The following is a 14,619-nucleotide window of genomic DNA, read 5'->3' as shown; positions in this document are numbered from 1 at the left end:
CTCCTTACCCGTTCCCCTGCCTCTGTTTAACTGTTCTCTCTGTGTGTGTGTGTGTGTGTGTCTGTGTTTGTGCGCGCGCGTGTTTGTGCACGTGCGTGGGTGCACGTCACCCGTGCGCCCCATTTAAAACTCAACTCTGCACTGTGTTTTAAAGGCCCCTGAGCGCGCATGGCGGGCGATATGAAGGAGTGTGTATTTGGAAAAGGGGACCCCCCTCGTGGCAGCAGATGACAGTGACATATAGCAGGAGTGCCACCCAGAAGGCCTATGAGCTCACACTTCAGCCATGCATCCACAGAGAACGAGAGAGATGAAGGGAGGAAGGGATAGATGGGGAGAGAGAGAGAGAGAAAGTGTGTGCACGTGCAGAAATGTTTGTGTGGAGCTTCTGAGTTTCAGGAGAACAAGGACACAGATGATGGTGCCAGAAAGGAGTTTAGTAGAGGACAGGGAATCAAGTGAAGGAGAGAGAGATGTTTGAAAAAGGGAAAATCTGAAGAGTAACAGAGAGAAAGAGAGTTTAACAATGGTGATGGTGGTGACAAAGAGTGGCTTTGATTTTACAGTCAGGTATTTATCTGGTTACTGAGAAATTCCATCATAATTACCTATAATTACATTTGGATCTTTGTGTTTTACTGAAACAACCACTCCTATGTGCCGTTAAGTACCAGGTAGTTTAGAACTCTTTGAAGTAAGTGCAAAAATTCCATTCTTACCACATAAGTGTAAAATCCTTCCATCCTATTCTGTTGAAATAACTTTGACCGCAATGTTCTTACCCAGGACCTGTATTCAAAAAGCATCTCAGAATAGAAGTGCTGATCTAGAATCAGGTCCCCCTTGTCCATATAATCTTATTCATTATGATATAAAAGGCGTGTTGCAACGGCAAAACTGATCCTACATCAGCACTCAGAGACATTTTATGAATATGGTCCCAGATTCTCTTGTATTACTTTTAGAGATGTGATGCACCGAATGTTTCCAATTATCTCCTAGCTAGAAATAGGACCACAACAAAAGCAGGAAAAAATAAAAGTCCAAATAGCTCTATTTTCTCTGCTATGTTTAGACTCGCTACGTGATGTCACAGAGACAGCCAGATGCCATGACTTTACCCCTCAACCGATCCAACACATATCAATCTGTGTGTGTGCGTGTGTGTGTACGTGTGTGTGTACGTGTGTGTGTACGTGTGTGTGTGCGTGTGTGTACGTGTGTGTGTGTGTGTGTGTGTACGTGTGTGTGTACGTGTGTGTGTGTGTGTGTGTGTACATGTGTGTACGTACGTGTGTGTGTGTGTGTGTGTGTGTGTGTGTGTGTGTGTGCGTGTGTGTGCGTGCACATACCCATCTCTACCACACATCAGTCACAAACCCCAGTTTCCAGGTCAACAAACAGCACCAGCCATTTACTTCTTAGAGGAAAGACAGATTGACAGAACTGTAGGAAAGAAAAGTAGCTCTGCATATCAGACCACGTACTATGGGGTTTGATGCTACCCAGATATCCAGATACTACCCAGATACTACCCAGGTCTAGTGTGATTTGTAGATGTAGGGGTATTTGGTTCGGATCAGCCTTTTTTAATGGAAAAAACTGTTGACTTGGTGTTAGAAACACACAGCTATGCTGCTCTCCCTGTGCCACCTTGGTGTATGAGGCAGGGTGGACTGGTGTGTATGTGTGTGTTGTGTCTCTGCTTTTCTTTCCTACTGCTCCTCACTTCCTTCTTCTCTCTTCTCTCCTTGTCTCCTGCTTATCTTTCTATCCAAACTCTCACCTCCTTGTCTCTCCCCTGAGCCCCCCCTCTCTCTTTCTCTTTCTCTCTTTCTCTCTCTCTCTTTCTCTCGCCTTCTTTCTCTCTCTCTCTCTCTCCTCTGCCAGTCTGCTCTCTGCTGTAGTTCATATCTGTATTATAGGTCTATGCCACCCAGTCGGCTGTGCAGTGAATATGCTGTTCATCCAGCCCAGCGCTAGCTAGCTAGCTCACTGTGTTGGTGGTCCCTGGTGTAAGCTGCATCCTCCTCCTCTCCTGTTCCTTTTTTTATATAGCAAACACAAAATGGTTCCTAATTCTCTGCTGCTGGAGGGTTGTTATTTGTGGCTTTTGGCTGGGGCAGCATAGCCAGGCTTTTAATTAGAAAAAGCTGCTGGATCTCCAGTTGTCTTTTCTTCCTTCGTGGGCTGAAGGACTCTCGCTCCAGATCTGGAATAGTACAGAACAATTCATTAGGTTCTCAGACACTTAGGGTAGTTGTGATCTGTCTGGGTGGAACATGTTGAAGTCTGAGATTGAGTCCACACTTTATTTGGATAGTCCGGATAGTCCCTCTGTAGATGCTCTAGAGATTGTCATACTATGTCATACTATCAACAAACCATCTGTTGATAAGCAACTGCTTGCTAAGGTTAGGTTTAGAATAAGGATGAGCGTAAGTGTTAAGTTTAGGGTGAGGATAAGGGTTAAGGTTAGAGCTAGGCTTAGGGTTAGTAGATAGTTGAAATGTAACTGATAGTCCATCTGTAGATGCTCTACAGACTATCCAAATAAAGTGTTACCGAGATTGAAGCAGGCTAGTGGTAGTCTCCTGTGCCCAGGGTTGAGGGGGGGGGGAGAGATGAAAATCGAAATAAAGAGTTTCTCAGTATGTTCAGGAGTGTTTGGGGGCTGGACAGACTGCGCTGTGCTGTGTGCCGTCCTACAGCCCATAAAATCATAAACATGCCCCTGCCATCCCTACCTCTCTCTTTCTCCTCTCCCTGCTGTGTCCAGCTCTGCCTCCAGTGCTCATAAAACCAGAGCTGACAGGTGCTGGAGACCCAAAGCAGGACTGAGGGAGAGAGAGAGAAGGAGAAGGAGTGCTTTTACAGTGTTTTAATTGTAGACGCTACAGTGGAGGGTGCGTTCAGACAGGGCAACACAGTGCTACAGATCTAGAATCAGCTTCACTCCCCAAGTCCTAACCTTAACCATTTCTGGAGGAAATGCAAAACTGACCTAAGACTAGCATTTACAGTACAGGGCAACTTAGACCTATTCCTTGAAGCCAACACGCCTCAATACCTGAACCACATTTCCTCAACCCAGAGAGGGGGAGAGGTAGGGGGGAGAAAGGGCGAGTCAGCCAGACCAGTGGGGGAGGGAACGTCAGTGTCAATGGTAGCTTTGTTATTTTAGAGGAGGACTTGTTACTCCCACCCTCTCCTCCTTCCCCCCTTCCCCAGCCTTGTGGGTCCAGCCAGTTACACAGATGGCAGCAGGGGGATTGCTAGGATGATTTCCGGGGTCGTATTGACGATCCCACATACCGCACTGCCGGACCACCCTGGTGGAATTATTATTTGGTCTAGTAAACGTGCATGAAGAGATTCTCTCTCTCGCTCCTTTCCAATGTTCATATTTTATTCACTGATAGTTCGCCTGCTTTCACAGCTGTCACACCACTCATTTAGCTACAGTAGACCTAGCATCATTAGCTACAGTAGGCCTAGCATCATTAGCTACAGTAGACCTAGCATCATTAGCTACAGTAGGCCTAGCATCATTAGCTACAGTAGGCCTAGCATCATTAGCTACAGTAGGCCTAGCATCATTAGCTACAGTAGGCCTAGCATCATTAGCTACAGTAGGCCTAGCATCATTAGCTACAGTAGGCCTAGCATCATTAGCTACAGTAGGCCTAGCATCATTAGCTACAGTAGGCGTAGCATCATTAGCTACAGTAGGCCTAGCATCATTAGCTACAGTAGGCCTAGCATCATTAGCTACAGTATACCAGGCATCATTAGCTACAGTAGGCCTGGCATCATTAGCTACAGTAGGCCTGGCATCATTAGCTACAGTAGACGTAGCATCATTAGCTACAGTAGACCTAGCATCATTAGCTACAGTAGGCCTGGCATCATTAGTTACAGTAGGCCTGGCATCATTAGCTACAGTAGGCCTGGCATCATTAGCTACAGTAGGCCTAGCATCATTAGCTACAGTAGGCCTAGCATCATTAGCTACAGTAGGCCTAGCATCATTAGCTACAGTAGGCCTAGCATCATTAGCTACAGTAGGCCTAGCATCATTAGCTACATTAGGCCTAGCATCATTAGCTACATTAGGCCTAGCATCATTAGCTACAGTAGACCAGATTAGTAGCATTTTTGGAATACAGAATGCATTGCTGGTATTTGTATTTGTGTAATGACCGACGCTAGAGATGAGAAGCAGGTACGGGGAGTCAACATTTATTCAGGAACAGACAGGTAACAAAACAGGAACAGTGTCAGCACACGGGTAATTAACGACAAACGACAATTCATGGTGAACAGAGTGGGGAACCAGACAGATATAGGGGAGGTAATGACAGAGGTGATGGAGTCCAGGTGAGTCCAATAATCACTGATGCGCGTGTCGGCAGGTGTGGGTAATGATGGTGGCAGGAATGCATAATGCTGGGGAGCCTGGCGCCTTCGAGCGCCAGGGAGGGGGAGCGAGGGCAGGCATGACAATTTGTATTTATTATGGATCCCCATTACTCTTCCTGGGGTCCAGCAAATTTAAGGCAGTTTATACAATTTTAAAAACATTACAATACATTCAGAGATTTCACAACACACTGTGTACCAAGGCCACCACTACCACATATCTACAGTACTAAATCCATATGTATGTGTGTGTATAGTGCGTATGTTATCGTCTATGTGTGTGTGTATGCATGTGTCTGTGCCTATGTTTCTGTTGCTTCACAGTCATAAGGTGGTTTTTTTATCCGTTTTTTAAATCAAATGTTACTGCTTGCATCAGTTACTAGATGTGGAATGGAGTTCCATGTAGTAATGGCTCTATGTAATACTCTGTGCCTCCCATATGTAAATCTCTTCGCCCTCATCCCGGGCTCGAACCAGGGACCCTTGCACACATCAACAACTGACACCCACAAAGCATCGTTACCCATCGCGCCACAAAAGCCGCGGCAAGGGGAAACCCTACTTCAAGTCTCAGAGCGAGTGACGTCACTGATTGAAATGCTATTAGTGCGCACCACCGCTAACTAACTAGCCATTTCACATCGGTTACACATAGTCTGTTCTAGACTTACTGTGGCATGTCTTGTGAGGTATGCATGGGTGTCTGAGCTGTGTGCCAGTAGTTTAGACAGACATGTGCATTCAGCATGTCAATACCGCTCATAAATACAAGTAGTGATGACGTCAATCTCTCCTCCACTTTGAGCCAGGAGAGATTGATATGCATATTATTCATTTTAGCTCTCTCTGCTAGCTCTCTCTATTAGCTCTCTTTATTAGCTCTCATAGTTTTAATACTGCATCATAATTACAATCAAATTCACTGTTATCATTCCTCGTCAATCAAAATGATCTGCATGGTAAAGAACTTCCGTCATAGCTATGTATGTTGTAGGGTGTGGAGCTAACCAAGGAAGGGTACATTGATCCCATGTTTGGTGAGAGTACAAGGTGGCTGAGCCTCACGGCTTCATGCTGATCATCCTCTGTGGCAGACAGCAGGTAGAGGGCTTCCTCTAGGTACTCCCCTTCCTCCTCTTCCTCTCCTTCTTCCTCCTCTTCCTTTCCTTCCTCTCCTTCCTTCCTCTCCTTCCTTTCCTTCCTCTCCTTCTTCCTCTCCTTCCTCCCCTTCCTCCTCTTCCTCTCCTTCCTCTCCTTCCTCCCACTCTCTGTCCTTCTGTTCCTTAATCTGAAAAGGCCTAGGATGGGGATGTTGAGGTGTTCTGAGCAATTCATTGTGTCAGTGTTTACTGCCGTACTGTATGCAACATATGTAAGAAAGATATTAGGGTGATTGGCACAGATGTGTTTGCATGTGAATATACTGGACCTGTATGTACAGGGTGGTAATGTACTAGACCTGTATGTACAGCATGGTAATATACTGGACCTGTATGTACAGTGTGGTAATATACTGGACCTGTATGTACAGCATGGTAATATACTGGACCTGTATGTACAGTGTGGTAATATACTAGACCTGTATGTACAGTGTGGTAATATACTGGACCTGTATGTACAGCATGGTAATATACTGGACCTGTATGTACAGTGTGGTAATATACTAGACCTGTATGTACAGCGTGGTAATATACTGGACCTGTATGTACAGTGTGGTAATATACTGGACCTGTATGTACAGCGTGGTAATATACTGGACCTGTATGTACAGTGTGGTAATATACTGGACCTGTATGTACAGCGTGGTAATATACTGGACCTGTATGTACAGTGTGGTAATATACTGGACCTGTATGTACAGCGTGGTAATATACTGGACCTGTATGTACAGCGTGGTAATATACTGGACCTGTATGTACAGCGTGGTATTATACTGGACCTGTATGTACAGTGTGGTAATATACTGGACCTGTATGTACAGTGTGGTAATATACTGGACCTGTATGTACAGCGTGGTAATATACTGGACCTGTATGTACAGCGTGGTAATATACTGGACCTGTATGTACAGCGTGGTAATATACTGGACCTGTATGTACAGTGTGGTAATATACTGGACCTGTATGTACAGTGTGGTAATATACTGGACCTGTATGTACAGCGTGGTAATATACTGGACCTGTAGGGAACAGTGTGGTAATATAATGGACCTGTATGTACAGGGTGGTAATATACTGGACCTGTATGTACAGGGTGGTAATATACTAGACCTGTATGTACAGCATGTGTGTAACTTAGACCATAAAGCAACTTTGCAGCACATTTCAACAAACACAAAGTTGTCATAAAGGGCAGATATTTAAAACACACTATAGAGTTGACAGATGGGCCTTAGATTATAAGAAGTGTTGCTACATTATAAGAAATGTTGCTACATTATAAGAAGGGTTGCTACATTATAAGAAGGGTTGCTACATTATAAGAAGGGTTGCTGCATTATAAGAAGTGTTGCTACATTATAAGAAGGGTTGCTACATTATAAGAAGGGTTGCTACATTATAAGAAGGGTTGCTGCATTATAAGAAGGGTTGCTGCATTATAAGAAGTGTTGCTACATTATAAGAAGTGTTGCTACATTATAAGAAGGGTTGCTACATTATAAGAAGTGTTGCTACATTATAAGAAGTGTTGCTACATTATAAGAAGTGTTGCTACATTATAAGAAGGGTTGCTACATTATAAGAAGGGTTGCTACATTATAAGAAGTGTTGCTACATTATAAGAAGTGTTGCTACATTATAAGAAGTGTTGCTACATTATAAGAAGGGTTGCTACATTATAAGAAGTGTTGCTACATTATAAGTCACGCAGAACTCCCCCACGCACCGCCAATCCATCTGTCAATCAAAGTCATGACTAGGAATCTTTCTACACACACACACACACACACACACACACACACACACACACACACACACACAACCCTGAAATGAAACTACTTGCACCACATTGTAATTTGACTCATGTGATTATAACCCTGCTACAAGCCTGGTCTCCATATGGTCATTCAATACAAATCCATTCAGGCTCTTATGTCTTTCAACTCGGCTCATGTGTTGTGTTTTGTGAACGAGTCAGGCTTTTCTCTCTCTCTCTGGTTTCCCCCTTTTCTTGTATTTCCTAGTGTGTGAAGTGCATCCCAGCTCTGTCTGGTTGCTGACTGACAGTGGTCTACTTAACAGAGGCTTTGCTGTGCTTGAGTAAAGCAGGGCAGGACTAAGGCTCAGAGGCCTGTATTGAGCCTGTACAGATGACTCAAGATTCATATTCAATCGTTTATGAAGTGGGCTGTCATTTACATAATGTATCATAGTATTTCATACTGATGAAAAGATCCTGCCACGTTGAAGTGAGATCGAGTCAATGAATGAAGTTGAATAAATATAAGGTTAATAATGGAATATGGCTTTTAGCAAAACTGAGTCAATGAGTGAATGACTTGTAATTAGACAACTACGAAAGTTAATAACAACTGAACATTTGCTTTTTAACAATCAAATGTATTTATAAAGCCCTTTTTACATCAGCTGATGTCACAAAGTGCTGTACAGAAACCCAGCCTAAAACCCCAAACAGCAAGCAATGCAGATGTAGAAGCACGGTGGCTAGGAAAAACATTCATCTAACACATTCAACTCTGCTTTGTGGAGGTCTGTTCTCTTCCCTGGTTTCTCACTCAAAAAGGGGATGGAAAGGTGTTGTTTTACAGCCCTTTTATACAGCCGGAGCAAAAACAACTCCCCATTACGAGGCCAACGTGAATAAAACTAATAACACCCTATAACCAAGAACGTTACCACATATAAACTTTAATAGTTACAGGTAACACACACACCTTCCTGGCTGTGTGTGTGTGTGTTTGTGTGTGTGTGTGTGTGTGTGTGTGTGTGTGTGTGTGTGTGTGTGTGTGTGTGTGTGTGTGTGTGTGTGTGTGTGTGTGTGCGTGTGTGTGTGTACATGTAGAGAGATATGAATAGGGATAGTGAATGGGGTTAGAGGGTAATCCATGATGTTGTATTTTCTCGGCATACAGGTTGAACTAAATCTCTCATTCTGAGTACAGGTTATTTATTGGGCCGTTTCAGCCAACTATGAGAAACATGTGGAAATGAAAAATGTTTTATAAATAAAGTTATTAACCTTTGTCTCAATGCATGCCAGAGCCTTGTATGGACCGCTGCCCTGCACACACACACACACACACACACACACACACACACACACACACACATACATACACACACACACACACACACACACACACACACACACACACACACACACACACACACACACACACACACACACACACACACACACACACACACACACACACACACACACACACTGACCGTTTTGTTTTATAAATTGTACGATAGCCAGGACCACCAAAACAGAGATTGTTTTTTATCATTTAAAAGTGCAATTACAATCTAATGCTGTGTTACAGGCCACTTCTTTTCCCTGTTAGGCTTTATTTTGATTAATTTGGCTGCAGCTTTCATCCTGGGTTTACAAGGCTAAGAGCCCTGAAGCACCCATGTAGAGCATGTTAAACACAGGCTTCACCCACTGTAAGATACGTCAACAGATAGACAGCAGAATGCACACACATGGATATGTGTGGTGACTGGGAAGGACAGACTGAAAATTGTGGTCGTCCTTGATGATTACAGTATCGATAGCCCTGTTCTTCTACAGTGTATCATATCTATCCCCATGGTACATACTGTACATTCTCCCTCTTCATCACCATCACATCTATCACCATGGTACATACTGTACATTCTCCCTCTTCATCACCATCACATCTATCACCATGGTACATACTGTACATTCTCCCTCTTCATCACCATCACATCTATCACCATGGTACATACTGTACATTCTCCCTCTTCATCACCATCACATCTATCCCCATGGTACATACTGTACATTCTCCCTCTTCATCACCATCACATCTATCCCCATGGTACATACTGTACATTCTCCCTCTTCATCAGCATCACGTCTATCCCCATGGTACATACTGTACATTCCCCCTCTTCATCACCATCACGTCTATCCCCATGGTACATACTGTACATTCTCCCTCGTCATCACCATCACATCTATCACCATGGTACATACTGTACATTCCCCCTCTTCATCACCATCACATCTATCCCCATGGTACATACTGTACATTCTCCCTCGTCATCACCATCATATCTATCCCCATGGTACATACTGTACATTCCCCCTCTTCATCACCATCACATCTATCACCATGGTACATACTGTACATTCTCCCTCGTCATCACCATCACATCTATCACCATGGTACATACTGTACATTCTCCCTCTTCATCACCATCACATCTATCACCATGGTACATACTGTACATTCTCCCTCTTCATCACCATCACATCTATCACCATGGTACATACTGTACATTCTCCCTTGTCATCACCATCACGTCTATCCCCATGGTACATACTGTACATTCCCCCTCTTCATCACCATCACATCTATCACCATGGTACATAATGTACATTCTCCCTCTTCATCACCATCACATCTATCACCATGGTACATACTGTACATTCTCCCTCTTCATCACCATCACATCTATCACCATGGTACATACTGTACATTCTCCCTCTTCATCACCATCTCCATGTTTAGACAGGTTGTCTTCCTTATTCATCACATTCAAGTAGATCAATGAACCCTTGGGAGGTGGGTGGAAGAAGGGATGAGAGAGAGAGAGAGAGAGAGAGAGAGACTGAACTCCAGTTCTTCAACATCATGGCCAACACCCCCCCCATCCTTTTTACTTTTCATTTCATTCCATGAAGTTGTTCACATCTGGGTGGCAGATGTCTATCTCAGGCAGAACATATTAGTTCTCTCTCCCTCCTTCTTTCCTCCCTCTCTCTCTCTCTCTGTTCATTCTCTTTTCCCTCCCTCCCTCTCTTTTTGTGAGTGCAGGCAGGCATGGTGATAATCCTTCTCTCTTCCACCTGGCCTGGACCACCCACTCTCTCACAGCACTATAGAACTGAGCCAGCAGCCCACCAGCAGAGAGGCAGAGCAGAGGAGAGGAGAGCTGAGGCTGGGGGAATACCAGAACAGCACCCCCATGTGGTGAACTTGGAGAACTGCACCGGGAATTACCAGGAGGACTTGAACTGAAGTGGTGCCAGCTTTGTCTGTAGGTTACCTCAGACCTATGTCTCCACCTAGAGGTTGTATTTGGGAACTGTACAGAGACTGAACACGAGTTGAGTAGTGTTGGTTAACCATCACATGGGAACAAGTTATTTGGGAAAATTGTGTGAGTGTGGAAAAGTGATGTGGCGGTATTTCCTATTTTGCAGAGGTTTCGACAAACATGGCTCACCGCCCGCGGCTTCATCGTCAGTCACACTGAATGAACCCGGAACGCCGGAACCCATTTCGAGTGGAATTTGGACCATGCCCGTGCTGTTGATGGGGAATATGAGTGGAGAGAGGAAGAAGATACTCTGTTGTGGTACACAGTGTCATCGTGACCCTGGGGGATTACACACTCACACACACACACACACACACACACGTACTTGCACACACACAGACGTGCTTGCACAGACATTAACACACGTGCACGCAGATAAGCAGACGGAAAACTTGCTCGCAAGAATACAGACACACACACACATTCACACAATGACAAGCACGGACGCATGTCTGCACACACACACACACAACCCCTAACCCACTCAGCCATTGTAGTTTCTCCTTTTGGAAGTGTCTGTGGTGGCTTTGCCAAAAGGGGAAGTGGGATGAGCACATAATAGAATGAGGATGAGGACTTGCCGAGGGGTCAAGGGTCATATAGGGAAGTTGATTGTAGCAGAGACCATGGCTGTGAGGATAGGTCCCATGTACCACTTACCAATTGGTGGGTTGAAAATGCATTACACCTTATTTAATGCTTTAACTATGGTTAATGCTTTAACGATTTGAAATATCCAGAAATGGAAGTTACCGCTTTTGCTTTGTGGCTGTGAACATGAACTTTGTCTTAACCGTGGTATCTGCTGTTAAAGGAAACAATCATCTTGTATCATTCCAACAGCCATTCTCCAACTATAACTGAGTTGCTATAGTACTTCACCCTCTCTAACTCTCCCCCCTCCCTCGCTGCCCTTCCCAGCCAGTCAGAAACATGGGCTTCTCAGTGCAGTGAGATTCCGCTGCATGGGTGGTGTGTGTGAGTGATGGGCGTTGGTGGTCCACTGCTTTCACACCTGTGGCTGTGGTAGATATATCCTGTATGGAAAGGACCGAAGGCCTCACCAACGCCCTTACGACCCCCCCTACACACACACACACACACACCATCTCCCCTCCTCTGCTGCCAGGAAGTGTGCACAGGAATCAGCTGTCCCCTGCGTCCGTTCGACCCCCTTCCGGCCAGGTGCATCCTGGGAAAGAAGTGATGTGTGACCGTCGACATCGACTGACGTTCAGCTCTTCTATGGCGTCGTTACATCCCAGCTAAATCACTATTATGACTGAGTGGAGACATAATTGTGTAGATTGACATATTTCCCTGTACTGCAATTCTATTGATAATACTAACCAACATTTAGTAAGTGCAATGTTCGTTTAGATTCTCCCTGACGATTACAGGGACCAGATATGAAATACAATGATAAATATTACAGTCTACCTGTATGAGTAATTGTTCTGGGCTCCATCTCCTATAAAAGTCCTATCTAATCAAAATCATAGCATTTGGCACATTCACCCAGCTCTCAAATTGCCTTAGTCTTTCTATATATTGGCCTAAATTCCAGAGCTAAATGGACTCTCACCTAATGGGAGTTCACCCCATCATAACTAATGCATTTTGTTCTGTTTGAAGAAGAATAGCCAGACTCCAAGACAACCAGGAAAAATAACATCCAAATAAATCTGGGGTTATGAGCTTAGACGTGTCTGTCGTCTGTCCCACTGGCCGTCACACACACACACACACACGCACACACACACACACACAACACACAACACACACACACACACACACACACACACACACACACACACCACACACACACACACACACACACACACACACACACACACACACACACACACACACACACACACACACACACACACACACAGACACACACACACACACAACACACACACGCTGCACTGTATTGTTTGTCACTTTCTCCATCTGTAGGACTGCGAGTATTGCCTCAAACAATTAGGCCGTACTGATTCCTATCACCAGACACACAATAGTGTTTACATGAGGCTGAGGAAACGTGGCCATGGAGCCCATCTGTGTGTGCGCTTGAATGCTTATGTATGTGTCTTGGCGTGAGTGATTGCGTGAATGTGTGTGTGTGTGTGTGTGTGTGTTTGAGTGCTCGTGTGTGTTTGCGTGTGTGTGTGTATGTGATGAAGCATGTAGTCATTTGTTAGTTTGTTACATGATGTGGACTTAATGGAGTTAAGATGTACAGACATATAGATTAATATGAGTACACTGTCATTGGTATATGGTGATCCTGTACACTGATTACTTTGGTGGTCCTGTACACTGATTACTTTGGTGGTCCTGTACAGTGATCACTTTGGTGATCCTGTACACTGATTACTTTGGTGGTCCTGTACAGTGATCACTTTGGTGATCCTGTACAGTGATTACTTTGGTGATCCTGCACAGTGATTACTTTTTCCATTTCATCTCGCTCTTCACTCATCATTAGGACATGTTGTACAAACCAGCTGTGATCAATATTGTTACAGTGACACACACACAGAGGTGGGAAAAGTATCCAATTGTCATACTTTAGTAAAAGTAAAGACACCTTAATAGAAAATGAAAGTTACCCAGTAAAATGCTATTTGTATTAAAAGTAAATGTAATTGCTCAAATATACTTACGTATCAAAAGTAAAAGTATAAATCGTTTTAAAATCCTTATATTAAGAAAACCAGATGGCACAATGTTCTTGTTTGTTTCATTTACGGATAGCCAGGACCACAGTCCAACACTCAGACATCATTTACAAACCAAGCATTTGTGTTTAGTGAGTCCACCAGATCAGAGGCAGTAGGGATGATCAGGGATGTCCTCTGTTTAGTGAGTCCACCAGATCAGAGGCAGTAGGGATGATCAGGGATGTTCTCTGTTTAGTGAGTCCTCCAGATCAGAGGCAATAGGGATGATCAGGGATGTTCTCTGTTTAGTGAGTCCTCCAGATCAGAGGCAGTAGGGATGATCAGGGATGTTCTCTGTTTAGTGAGTCCACCAGATCAGAGGCAGTAGGGATGATCAGGGATGACTTTTTTTTAAACTTAAGTACTTTACACCACTGCACACGCACAAACAAACAAACGCATGCACACACTGATGCACACACACACACACACACACACACCAATTACCTGCAAATCCTCCCTATTGACCGTAGCTGTAATTACACTATAAAGGCTCCTGACAATGTCTCAGGACATTTGTATTAAGAAGAACGTTGAGAGAACGTGAGAGAACGTTGTCGCTCTGACATTAAAACAATCTAACATTAAAACCACACCGAAACAACTCTGATTTCTTCCTCAGGACATTTATATTGAGCTGATTGTTTAGTGTTTTGCATGAGAGAACGTTGTCGGTCTAACATTAAAACAATCCTCTCTGCTTTCTTCTTCAGTCAGGGGTGAAGGGAAGTGGTCTGTTAAGGTTTTGTTGCTATTATTATTCCTGATCTACAGTTTGGGTTTCACACAGTACCGCAGGAGCCCAAATGAAAATGTCAACAATTTGTCTAGTTTCTTCTCTCTTTTTGTCACGGGTGAGAGAGCATAAAGGAGTTGATTGTCTGTGAACTTTGAGGTCAGTTAGGCATGCAGTCTTTGAAGGGGGAGGCCCAATCTGACTGGGGATGTTTGGTGTTCAACTGGACTGGGCTGCCGTGCAATCTTTTGATGTCAGCTTTTAGAACAGATAAAGACTTTACAGACAGAGCAATATAAATGATCATATGTACATGTGTTTGTGATAATGTTTGTTAAACACTTGCCTCTGCTCTGAAGGGTCTACCTTCAGCTCACGCTCTCTTACATGTATATTGTGCTATATGTGT

This window comes from Salmo salar, chromosome 02, assembly GCF_965601325.2.
Source record: "Salmo salar chromosome 02, fSalSal1, whole genome shotgun sequence".
Classification (NCBI taxonomy): Eukaryota; Metazoa; Chordata; class Actinopteri; order Salmoniformes; family Salmonidae; genus Salmo; species Salmo salar.
This window is presented reverse-complemented; position numbering follows the sequence as displayed.